Source organism: Pelobates fuscus, chromosome 3 (assembly GCF_036172605.1).
Source record: "Pelobates fuscus isolate aPelFus1 chromosome 3, aPelFus1.pri, whole genome shotgun sequence".
NCBI classification, from domain to species: Eukaryota; Metazoa; Chordata; class Amphibia; order Anura; family Pelobatidae; genus Pelobates; species Pelobates fuscus.
The window spans coordinates 380,647,519-380,660,941 of record NC_086319.1 but is presented as its reverse complement, the minus strand read 5'-3'; the positions used below and the strand labels follow the sequence as shown (position 1 = coordinate 380,660,941).

At 41.2% G+C, this 13,423-nt stretch overlaps 1 protein-coding gene across 1 annotated transcript in view; it reads right to left on the bottom strand.

Moving 5' to 3' along the window:
* The window catches only part of RAB3D (RAB3D, member RAS oncogene family), a 40,555-nt gene extending 36,555 nt beyond the window's left edge, over positions 1-4,000 (bottom strand). The window contains exon 1 of the mRNA XM_063449566.1: positions 3,665-4,000. The gene's annotated coding sequence lies outside the window, so the exon portion shown is untranslated. The remainder of the gene's footprint in view (positions 1-3,664) is intronic.
* Between the last annotated feature and the right edge of the window lie 9,423 nt (positions 4,001-13,423).

The window sequence follows — 13,423 nt, the reverse complement described above, 5'->3', positions numbered from 1 at the left end:
AACCCTAATTTGGCATTCACAATACGAGTGTAAAGGAGAGGTATCAAGATGTAGATACCTAAATATAGACTATAGTGTGTGCCATTTAGGAGTAGGAGAACCTAAGTGCTTCAGTCCGGAGTATCAACCTCGTACAATTTGGTTGACTCTCAGGAATGGAGATCCTCAGGGGACCCTAATTAATAAGACGGTGTTAGAATCCGTATATTCTTCGGGTGTTCTGCTATTTGATGCATGTAAGGCGATATCAAGTGGTAGAAAGCCGTGGAATGTATGTGGGGATCTTAGATGGGAGAGGACGTATGGATCTAACGATAAATATATTTGTCCCAGTAGTAAAAATAAATATGTGAGTCCTAGATGCCCAAATAAAGACTATAACTTTTGCCCATATTGGTCTTGTGTGGGGTGGGCGACTTGGGGACAGACAGTAGATAAAGACATGATAGTGACTAAGTTGCCGACTAGCCCATATTGTAAGTCTATGGAATGCAACCCAGTCCATATACTTATAAATAACCCCGACAAGTTCCTAGATAAGTATGGAAATTTATTTGGGTTTCAGATATACGGGACGGGTTTAGATCCTGGGACATTATTGTTTATAGGAATAGAGACTGATACGGTATCCTCCCAGACTCATCAAGTATACCATTCCTTTTATGAAGAGATGAGTATAGATAATAAGATCCCCCATAGCGCTAAGAACCTGTTCATAGATTTAGCCGAAAGTATTGCCGGTAGTCTTAATGTTACCAACTGCTATGTGTGTGGAGGTACTAACATGGGAGACCAATGGCCTTGGGAAGCAAAGGAGGTAATGTCCGGTTCTGAGGCAGTTGACCAACTAATATCTGCACAAGCCGATTATCATTTGAGTGTTAGAGGTAAATCTGAGTGGAGATTAAAGACCTCCATCATAGGTTATGTTTGCATAGCAAGGAAAGGAATAATGTATAATACTTCTGTAGGAGAATTAACTTGTCTAGGGCAAAAAGCTTATGATGATGATACTAAAAATACAACTTGGTGGTCGGCTTCAAATGTCTCAGAACCATCTAACCCGTTTGCTAGATATGCCAATTTAAAGGATGTGTGGTTTGATTTATCCATCACATCTACCTGGAGAGCCCCAGCAAATTTGTACTGGATCTGTGGTAAGAAAGCCTATTCGGAGTTGCCACAGGACTGGGAAGGGGCATGTGTGTTGGGTATGCTCAAACCATCCTTCTTCTTGTTACCGATTGAAACAGGTGAGACTTTAGGTGTTAAAGTGTATGATGTGAATCATAGGAAGAAAAGGGGACCCCTAGAGATAGGTACCTGGGAAGATAATGAATGGCCTCCCCAGCGTATCATAGATTATTATGGGCCAGCCACGTGGGCAGAAGATGGTACCTTTGGTTATAGAACCCCTATTTATATGCTCAACCGCATTATAAGGTTACAGGCGGTGGTTGAGATTATCACCAATGAAACATCACAAGCACTCAATCTCCTAGTGAAACATAATACCAGGATGAGGACAGCAGTATACCAGAATAGATTAGCCTTGGATTACCTTTTGGCAGTAGAGGGAGGTGTATGTGGGAAGTTTAACCTAAGCAATTGCTGTCTTCAAATAGACGACGAAGGGCAAGCAATAGCTGAGCTTACTAGCCATATGGTTAAACTAGCGCATGTGCCTACTCAGGTATGGAAAGGGTATAATCCAAGTAGTTGGTTTGGTAGCTGGTATGAGTGGTTTGGAGGGCTTAAGGCAGTGGTAGGTGGAGTCCTATTGATCTTATTGTTGTGTCTACTCCTACCGTGTCTTATCCCCTTAGTAGTTAGGTCTGTGCAAAGCCTGATAGGAAGTATAGCAGAGAGGAAGGCTGCTGCACAGATAATGGCGATATATAAATATAGGGCTCTAGATCAGGGAGAACCAATGCAGGAAGATGAATGTTGAAGATTCACATCATAAGATAAGTCTGGTCTGGTTCAAGGTAACTTGCGGTGTAAGCAAAACTAAGGTTATGTGATGCCTCAAGTAATTGTAAAATATCAAGAGGCATCAAAGGGGGGAATGTGGTGGAATCTCGGTAAAAATAAATTTAGTAGGCCGAGATTACCACGTGGCATGTGTACGTGCATATGCTGACGTATCGATCAGTTGGTTGCACGAGGCAAGATACGATCAGTAGTGTACGGAGCATGTGCAAGAATACAGGATATAGTATTCCCCCTCCTCCATTGTGCTGGACAAGCCATGCGGTCAAACAGGAAGTTAATTCTTATTGTGTTGATTGGTTAAGAGAATGTGCGGGTGGAGCTTAATATGGGAGGAGTTATATGCCTATATAAGGAGCCTGCACTATTGTCCGGGGCTCAGAACTTGTGGTATTTTGGTGACGCTAGTCCCTCTGAGTCCCGATCGGTGATCCAATAAAGAATCTCTTCCTTCCTGAAGAAACCTGTGTCCATCTCTCTGTACTTGGCTTCCGTCAGTTTCTCCGGTATCAGATGGTTATTCTTTTCCATTTCCAAGTTCCTCTTCCCTTCCTACCCCCAATATATTGTTTATGTTCTTGTTGTTATACAAATATGTAAAACTTTAATAAAAATTATTTGAAAAGAACGCAAACTCCACATTTAGCAGCATATTGATAATTAATAAAGTATGGTGCTTCCTATCCGCCAGTCTCATATTTTGGTGCAATTTATTTTCAATTCGCCCCCTTGTACATTGCAGTCATTTAAGATAATATATCACAGACTTCTACTTTAGGAAGAGTAGATGTTAGAAGGATTATAAGAAGGTGCAGGATGGTAATAACATTTGTTAGGGGCTATGCACTAAACAGCGACTTACAGATATCCGATCACTGAATTACAAGATTTATGTCAAAATAGCGTAAAATAATTATACAATTAAGAATTTTGATTATTTGGCTAAAATTGATTGTCTATTCCCTACAAATATCATTGTCAGGGAATAAACAGCAAATTGTAGTTAAGTAAATTCTGAATTGGCAAAACTGAGACCACAATAGCAAAACTGTGACCATTGAATCTGGAGTGTTTACCCCAATCCACTATTGTTGCAATTCCGTTTTCAATTCACTATTTAGTGAATAACCCCCAATAACTTGTTTGGTGAATTACCCCTTTGTTATCTAGCAAAATTATTCTTTCCTACACTTCATTTCTACATGAAATGTGATTTAAATCAGTTCACATGATAAGAACTCGGCACAGTTTATAATATTAGTTATAGCCACTTTTTATCCAGTAAAGGGTATAGCACAGGCATTGAATAAAATAGATATTAAATCATTTATTATATTGTTCAGTGATGTCAGACAATAACCTTTACCACTAACTGCATAAACACAGCTCCCTCACATAGCAGAGACTGCTTACTGAGAGTGCTGGGATTTGCATTCCAAATCCTACAGGAATCTGGCCAACCTAGTTTACAGTCTACACTACAGTGTTCCACGTAGATAACCAGAAGTGCTGTATAATTAGAGATCCCATAATTAGACAGGAACACCCCCACACATGTAAGGAGACGTGTCCCAGGGAGTTAGCAGCTGTACCTGTCTCAGTGTTCGATAGAAGTATCCATTTAAAGTCCCAACATTCCCCACACACCCCATCCCTGGGGTAACATTGTTACCTTGTGCTGTGAGCTTCTGGGGACACTGGGGTCAGTCTGTTGTCTTGTCACTTGTCCAGTTAATGTCACCTGATCTCCAAATCACTGGTGGCTCTCAGGCTGTCCCATATGCTGGTGGCTTTCTCCTCTCCCCCTGCTGATCTCCCCTTGTCTGGTTATCTTCAGTCTGTCTCTGAGATAGTGCTCAGGTCTTGTCCCACCTGATAGCTTGAGCCCTGAGCTGTGGGTGTCTTCGCTAGCCTTCCTCCCGGATCTGATTGTTTGCAGGTAGCTTTCCTTCTCCAAATTGAGGTGTGTCTCCTCCACTGCAATCTCCCTCCCTCCCTCTTACTGCCAGGCTAGACACTCAACACCACTACCACCTCCTCCTCCCTGCAGGGCTGTCCCTTCCTGCCCCTATGTTTCCTCTCCTAGCCCCCCCTCTCTGCATACTCCATTTATTGTATTTTCATTATTTCTTCAATCTCAGTCACTGATCTCTCTGGCAGATATATTGTTTCTGTCTAAGAAATGCTGGTAGCATGCAGTCCTGTGTCACTCCATACCATGAGGGTCTATTGGGGAGCTATAACTCAGCTAATTACATTCCAACATTGCTGAGATACTTGTCTTGTATAGGCTCCCTACTGACTGCAATAAAGACCCCACAGGTAAGCTGGTCAGCTGACTAGGAAGGCCAGGTAATCTGATATCAAATATCACATGATATGATTTGATTTAATTTAGGGTATGCTTCCACATCCAGAGCATACTGCCATGCTTATATTGTTGGCCTTTGCTAGATGAAAATTCCAGGTATCTACTACTTTTAAAGTAAACGTATTTCCTTGCATCCTTGTGTGTAAGCTTTTTCCCAATTCTTTTATTATTATTTTTTTATTGAAAATGTTTCAACAGAACTTTTTTTTCTCTTTATTTAAAGGGACACTCCAGACCCATAAAGCATTTTTGTGGACAGTGTGTCCTCTTTTTTTTTTTAGTTTACAAGAAGTGCACTTTTCTAAATTAAAGCGACCCTCCACTGCCCAAATATTTTGTAATTTATTTTTTTAGAGCTATTTAGTAGATATACCACATGGAAACATACATTAATTTAAGTATACATTTTGTCTATGGGGATATCTAAAAACAGTTTGCAAAGGCTGCAGTTCTCTTGTCTGCAGCCTTTGTAAGCCCTCCTCTTCTAACCCTCCAGAATTTCTGTGACTGTCCAATCACAGACTTCCCAATGCAGCTCAATGAAAGTCTTTGCAAGGCAGGTGCTCTGGGCAATTGCTGCCTCTTGAGTTAAGCTGCATTGAGCTAACAACACCAAAAGTAACATTACTGGCAGTCTGTCTGAGAGCCAGGGGGGTGTAACAGGTTAATTAATATTGAAATCTGCACTTTATGTAAAACAAAAAAAAAAAGCTCACACTCTTCACACATAAAGCATGTCAGCAAGCTAAAGTGCTTTAGGGGTCCGGAGTGACCCTCAAACCTTGTTACTCGCAGGTTGTTCAGTCCCATGTCACATATATGTCACAATAGCTGTTTAATACTGCTTTAAAGGGACACTCCAGGCACCCAGACCACTTCTGCCCATTGGAGTGGTCTGGGTGCCAACTCCCACTACTCCTAACCCTGCAACTGTAATTATTGCAGTTTTTAATAAACTGCAATAATTACCTTGCAGAGGGGTAACTCCACCTCTAGTGGCTGTCTACTAGACAGCCACTAGAGGGAACTTCCTGATTTCTAGCAAAGATTTTCTTTGCTAGAGCGTCGCTGGACGTCCTCACGCTGTGTGAGGACCTCCAGCGTCGCTCAAATCCCCATAGGAAAGCATTGAAAATCTTTTTCAATGCTTTCCTATGGGGAGCGCTAATGCGCATGCGCAGCATTGCTGCGCATGCGCGGCATTGCTGCGCATGCGCACGAGGTCTCCTCGGCCGGTGGGCAGGATCAGTTTCGCCCACCGGTCGACGGAATCAGGAGGAGCGGCGCGGAGGAGGAGACAGCAACGAGGGACATCGTCGCTGCCTCAGGTAAGTTACTGAAGGGGTTTTCACCCCTTCAGTAACCGGGGATTGGGGGGTGGGAGTGAGAGGGTACCTCCAGTGCCAGGAAAACGGATTGTTTTTTTTCCGCCCTCCTGAAAGTGCCTCCCAATGCTTTGTTTGTTTAATGGAAGATACAGCCCTGCCCCATCGTGTTCCCTTAATGCTGGCCATTATAGAAAGGGGTCAGAACACACAGTGCATTGCAGTTTGCTGTGTATGGGGCTCCGTAGCCGCAGAATGGTCAGGTTCCGAGTGCCTTCAATGGGGACGTGAGTTTTAGAACTAGACCCTGGTGCAATTGAAGAAGTCTGTCTGGTCTGATGAATCATGTTTTTTTTTTAGATCAGGTGGATGGCCTGGAGCATGTGCAATGTTTACCTGGGAAAGAGATGGCAGCAGGATGCACTATGGGTAGAAAGCAGGCCGGTGGAGGCAGTGTTATGCTCTGGGCAATGTCCTACTGGGAAACCTTAGGTTCTGACATTCATGTGGATGTTACTGTGACACCACCTACCTACAGATTGTTGCAGACCACATACACCCCTTCATAGCAATGGTGTTCCATGGTAGCAGTGGCCTCTTTTAGCCATTTAATGCACCCTGCCACACTGCAAAAATTGTTCATGAATGGTTTGAGGAACATGACAAAGAGGTGTCGCCTTGCCCTCGAAATTCCCTAGATCCCAATCCGATTGATCAACTATAGGATTTGCTGGAACAAAAAATCAGATCCATGGAGGCACCACCTCACAACTTGAAGGGCTTAATGGATCTGCTGCCAATGTTTTTGTGCCAGATACCAGAGGACACATTAAGAGGTCTTGTGGAGTCGATGCCCCAACTCATCAGAGCTATTTTGGCAGCACGGGGGGACCTACATGAAATTAGGCATGTGGTTTTAATGTTGTGGCTAATTAGTGTGTGTGTGTGTGTGTGTAATACAACAAAGTGCCAATAGGAAGAAGACTTACCCACATCTCTGTGTCTATTGTGACCAAACACCGAAACCATAAGAGCTTTGGTTGCAATAATGATACAAACCAGCACATAGGATCTTGTACACCAAAATAGTGTCCCCACTGAGACACACCAGAAAGAAAAAAAAAAACATCCAAGCCCCCCATCATAGAATCAAGTGCTCCCATACTAATAGATAACTGAATGGTGCCTTTACATTGTGAAGGTACAGCAAAATCCCACTTAAAAAGAAAAACAAAACACACACACACACACACACAAACAGTAGGATATAAAAATAAACATTTACAAAATGTATATCCTTATTAGGAGTATCAACTTTTATAAAACATTAGAAAATAACCATTTATCTGTGGGCCGCATGAGCTACATTACCAAAGATACTACTTTGGCAACATATTTGCTAGGATCACTGAACAGAAAAGCGTTTTTCCATTATAGGTTTTGTCAGCTGCAACTTGTATTTTCCTTCTCATGGAAATGGAGCGAGAGGTCCTCGCCCATCTGACACGCACTAGAAACCTTGAAAAGTAGATTATCATATGTCCTTCAAGCAGAACACAAGGTGATCATCTGTTATGAGACTGGCAGGGCATTATTTATATTATCTGTTTACGAACAGTGAAGCCTGCGTGGGTTGAGATAATTTGGGGGCCATTTGAAGTGGCAACATTAAGTAACTGACGTTGCTCAAATGTAAAACTTTTTCAAGGTTTCCATCGTTTTTTCCATTCGATGTAACTTAACACAATATTTTAAAGCAATTTACTAGACAGGAAATTGTGGAAAATTGCTAATGTTATGCCAATGAAGATGCACTTGTACTATTCTACAAACCAGGTATTTTTCCTGGCCTATTCCTGGTTTACTGAACTGTATGTTCTAGGTTGGGGAAGTTTATCCTGGGATTAGATCAGGGTACATTTATTTTTCTATTTAAATTATGACTGTGTAGGACTGAACATGTGAGTTATATAGGACATACACAATTACGGACTTATTGGTCAAGGCATGAGGACCTCCTCTCCAGGAGAGGGCCACACGTCTCTAGATTTCCCATAGTTGCGGGTAACAGATAAGACCTTGTGGGCCCCTCTGCCCTCAAGAATCTTTCTATCCCCCCATGGACCCACCAGCCCGGTGCATGCGGAGGCTCACACAGTAAAGAGGCCCATCGTGTAGGCCATGCACTTTTGACCACCCGGTAGGCATGTATAAGCAGGTGCCCGGTCGGGCGCTGTGGCCCGTTTGACAGCACGACCGGGCCCCCTTGCTTCTCGGCAGTGCTGGGAGGAAGTGACAGCCGCAAGTCACTTCCTCCCAAAGAGAAAATAGCCGCACAGGAGGGAGGAGGAGGATGCAGTGAAGAGGGGGCTGCAGATACATCCCCCAACTCCCAACAGCCTCAGGCATCACACTGCCACCCTCCAGCAAAAGGTAGGAAACTGGAGGGTAGGTTTCCAAATGTAAATATTGTTTGTATGTCTGTGTGTGTGTGTGTGTCAGTATGTCCTTTGGTGTATGTGTCTGTGTGTGTCTGTGTGTGTCAGTGTATGTGTTTGTGTATGTGTCAGTATGTCTGACAGTGTATGTGTCTCTGTGTGTGTCAGTATGTCTGTGTTTGTGATATTATGTCTGTCAGTGTATGTGTGTGTGTGTCTCTCAGTATGTTGTCAGTGTATGAGTATGACTCAGTGTTTGTATCTGTGAGTTCGTATGTCTGACAGTATGTGTCTGTGTATCTGTATTTAGTCAGTGTGTGTGTACATGTGTATCTGTATGTAGTCAGTGTGTGTATCTGTACGTACTCAGTGTGTGTATCTGTGAATCTGCATGTGTGTCAGTGTGTGTATCTGTTTGTCTGTGTCTTTATTGGTATGTCTGTATGTGTATCTGTGCATGTGTGTCAGTGTGTATATCTGTGCATCTGCATGTGTTTCAGTGAGTGTGTGTGTGTGTGTGTATCACAGTGTGTGTGTGTGGTAGTGTATGTGTACATGTATCTACAGCTCAGCATTCAAACGCACACACTACACACAAATACCCCCCTGCATTCAAACGTCAACACTACATACAAACACACCTCTGTTAAACACCAAAATTATATATAAACAACTCTGTATTCAAAAACCAACACTACACATAAATGCATGCTTGCATTCAAACGCCAACACTGCACTCAAAAGTCAACACCACATACAAACACACCTCTACACTCAGAAAACATACTCCATAGAAAACATGCTTACATTCACACACACACAGACACTGCTCAGTGCTACATACAACCCTGAGAGCATGGGAAATTGGCATTGCACCAGGGCCCTTTCTACTTTAGTTCTGCCACTGCGTTGGGGTGGATGGTGTGATTGCATGCAGGGCAGAACTAAAGTAAAGGGCCCAGGGAAATGCTTGCCCGGGGTACGATTAATCTTAAAGACGGCCCTGTAGACACCCCTGCTCTAGCTCATTTAAAGGAATACTACAATATTAGGAATACAAAATTTACCTTAGACAACCCCCCAGTCTATCAAAGTTGCCAGTTGTAACTTTGAGCTTTTAAGGCATATTCCTTCCATCACACATCATTTAGTTACAGAACTAGGCAAGAACTAACTAAACTGTATGGTATAGGAACATTCCATCTCAATGGAAACATTTAAAGGGACACTCTTTGAATTGGTTATAGTGCTTGGAGTCTCCCGGCACTGCCCCTTCATTCATTGTTAAACTAATAACTGCAGGTTACTGTATTATTACAGCCTACTGTCGTGGTTATGGTGCTAGGAGGCTGTGAGTGCAGTTTGCTCGTTATATTGTTAACCGGTTTTCATGTATTTTCCCAAAAAGCTGAGGAAGCCCAACCCCTTATCAGGAAGTGTTATGAAGAGGAATTATGACTTCCTTCTTATCTGTCCAAGTTCATGTACAGTGTCAGCACACAGTGAAGCCACCTGGAATGTAGTAAAAAAAAAACTGATGTAAATAAACTATGCTTTAGGTTTTTTGGAATCATATACTCATTTACTTCCCTGATATTTCCCATACTGAACTGGTAAAATTACAGTAAATACGAATTTCCTTCACCCTCCATGAAAACAATATATAGCATTTCAGTAGAAATACTGTTATAGTAACTCCACGCTGCCCCCTCTTGGCAGCTTTAATGTATGACCCGGACTATCAGTTGGGAATGCTGGCCTATGTAATAAAATCCTCTCATATCGAGCAGATGTCTTCCTAATGTATTCCCACAGTGGCTGGGTCCATCAAGTCAACCCACTGGGAGTCACCTCAGGCCAAGAGCACAAAGCTTCTAAACGTTCCTACATTTACCTTTTATAGGGTGAAATATTCCCAGAAGAAACTGCAGTACTCTGTAAGGAAGGTTACATTAAACAAAGCTATATTTACGCAGTTGTTTGAAATAACCTTTAATTAAAGCTGTAATGTAAAAAAAGCTTAAAGCATTGAATAAATCCTATATCACAAAGATATACAATGTATTAAATGTAAAATATCAAGATTTATTGACGTTGCATTGTCGCCATCTTCTGATCTTGGTTGTTGGTACCCGTCATGTAACACCAACCTCCGATCTGTCCTTAGCTCCTCCTCTTCCATTCTTCTTCTTCTATTTGCCCTCTGTGCGGAAAATTCCCCCAGCAGGGCTTGCGTCCATCAAATTCAGCCTCTTACATTTCTTTCTGTCATGGCTCCAAAAGAAGGTAGACAACCCAGCTTAAAGCACTTTCTAACTTTTTAACAAACTAGGAAAAAAATATTTCTCGACCCCAGAATGGCAGTCGGATTACTCACTGAGTCAAAAAGTTGTTGCCCTGAGGTGCCTAACAGTCAGGTATGTTTTTTTGATTCACTAATCGCCCCAGTAAATACTTCCATAAGGTTTACTGGAGTGAGAGAATGAGGGACTCTTTTCCATTCCATCGACCATATTTCAAACGGAATTCTCACACATAGCTCTGCAGCTGTAAAATATCCTTCAGAAAACAAAAACGTCCTCCAGATAAAAATCTCTGAAATGATTGGCCTCTCCAGCCACACTTATAATAAGTGGCAAGGTTTCATTATTTGTTTTGCATGGTTTTTTTTTTAACTATACAACCTTGAACCTCTGTTGTTTTTACCCTCAGGATACACCATTAAACAAAAGAAATCTCACTGCATTCTTCCAGGTTAAACTCCTAAATAAATATACTGCGCCATTTCCTTAACAGGTAGGAGAGAATCATATTAGATGGATCAGATTTTATTTCAAACGAAGGACAGTGTTTCGTTGAGTTTCTGAAGGCCAAACCTAATTTCCAGGAGTTTTCTAATTCATTCTCATTCAGCTGAAAGAAGACACTACCCCAAATATCAACCATTTCCGGTTAAGAGCTGCCATGTCATCTTGCAGCAGTTATATTTTATCAGCTTATTACATTTTCTATAGGTCTTACACAGCTTCCAGAATGCTGGTAAAGCATTGCACATGTGTAGAGGGGCTCATTCTTTTCGTTTGCTGGTAAGTGTTTGTATCTCTAATTCACATTGTTTTCCAAGACATCATGACAGCGGTGATTTACATGATAGTAACTGTGCAGTGATTTAATTCTCTAGCTTTTGCAATATCCTATATTTCATTGGAGTTCACGCACTAAACGCAGATTTGTAGTGAATGGAAAACCAAATTGCAAAATTCAGACTATAATAGCCAATTGGTGACTATAACAAATTCTGGGAAATCCGCTCATGTTGCCTAGATTTTCCAATTGGGTTTTAAAGCTACTACAATTAAGTGTTTAGTTAAGCTCCTTTAATTATATGAGCATTAACAAACTTTTTCACTTTGTCTCCTTTCATCAATACATTGTTTAAAGAACACGGATTTGTTCACGTGCCTAGGTGGTAATGTACTCCCTAATTAACCCCTTAAGGACACATGACATGTGTGACATATCATGATTCCCTTTTATTCCAGACGTTTGGTCCTTAAGGGGTTAAACAGTGGTTTTATTTTTTTTTTTTTCATTTTTAGCTCTGTTGCATTTTGGATATTGCTTTCAGTGTGGAAATCAGAATACATATTGGGTGTTTTTTAAAACTGCCTTTTTATAATTATGGACAATAACACAACCAATGCAGAACACACAGCATGTTGGGAATATTTATAACAGTGTTGGTAACAAGAAATTGGACCATGTTTTAATGTGCATCAATCGCCATGGCAGCCAACTCAGTGCTTGTGTTGCTAATTCCATAGTGAGATTCTAATCAATGACTCCTGCAGATTTATAAAAGCAGGCTTTTACATCAGCGACAACTTTTTCAAAGCTCCAGAAGTCACTGACAGCAGATTCTTGCTGAGCATCCCTGCACTATGGCAGGGGCCAACATACTGACATTTTTATTTGTTGTTTGATAATTTGAGAAACGTGATTTTTAATTTTAAGTTTTTTTTTGCTAAGTGAGTGTATGTTCAGGTGGATGAATCAATCTTTTCTCACGGGAGAGATTCAAGTACTGCTGAATTTGAGATTTTCATTTAAAGTTGATCGGTAACCAGAACCAAACTTTAGAACCTATAAGGCTGCTTCTGCTTAGCTCAAATTTTCCTTATAACCAAATTCACACTACAACCCATTTCTATTAGCATTTTATATAAATGATTTTTAAAAATGCATCACATAATCATCACTGTACTGGACGTCGTTGAGTGGGTCAGATTGCCCAGCAGTTTTAGATCAATTATAAAAAAATTACAAAATAACAATCATGTTACACATGGTTATATATATGTCATTGTCTTTGCTATATGTTTGATATACGGTTGATTTCAGTCTTCCTCATCGAGTAAAAATGGTGAGTCAATGTCTACACCAGGGGTACCCATAAGGTAGATCCCCAGAGGTTTTAAAACTACATCTTCCATTGTCATTGTAAAGGCATGCAAAGCATCATGGGAGTTTTAGTTCTACAACATCTGAGAATCTACGTTTAGGGCAGCCAGATTTACACTTTTTTTTTTTTTTGGGGGCTGGCTAGAAGGCATGTTACAACTTCATTTGCAACAAGTTTGTTCTATCTCACCACCGTAGATGCTTTTGAAGCGGCTACAGGGGTAAGGGGTACAGTGGAGGGAACACTACAAACATCTACCTCTGTTGCACTACTGGATTTGCCTATAGATGTCAGAACAACAAAGCATTTGAATGAGAAGAAAAAAAAAACTCGTCAAATAGTTGACACTAATTTAGCTTTTACAATCCACAATTAACTTTAAAAACTTAAAGGCATGTAAAATGTTTAAGTAAAAAAAAAATCATTGGAGATTACAAGTCAGTGCAGCAACAGAGGACACCAGAGGTGAATTTCCCAGTCTCATGTTTACTCAATAGACAGGAGGTCAGAGAAAATGACTGATCTATACATAGTAATGTAAGGAAAGATCTGCAGCGATAGGATTCACATTGATACAATATCAGAGCAAGTATCAAGGATCTCTTCAAATGGAGATCAAGCCAACCTGTGCCAATAACGCAGCTATCTGCACTCAATAGTAAATATCAAACATCTGATTCGCTGGGATGAACTATGGGAATGTATGCATCAGATGAGTGTGGCCAACCTGAGCTACCCAGGTTCCTGATGGGCTACAGTCTTCAGTATTCTCTATCATAAACGGGGAGCAAAAGCTGGCTATGTTTAATTGCATTTCCTAGAATTATCTCCCAAC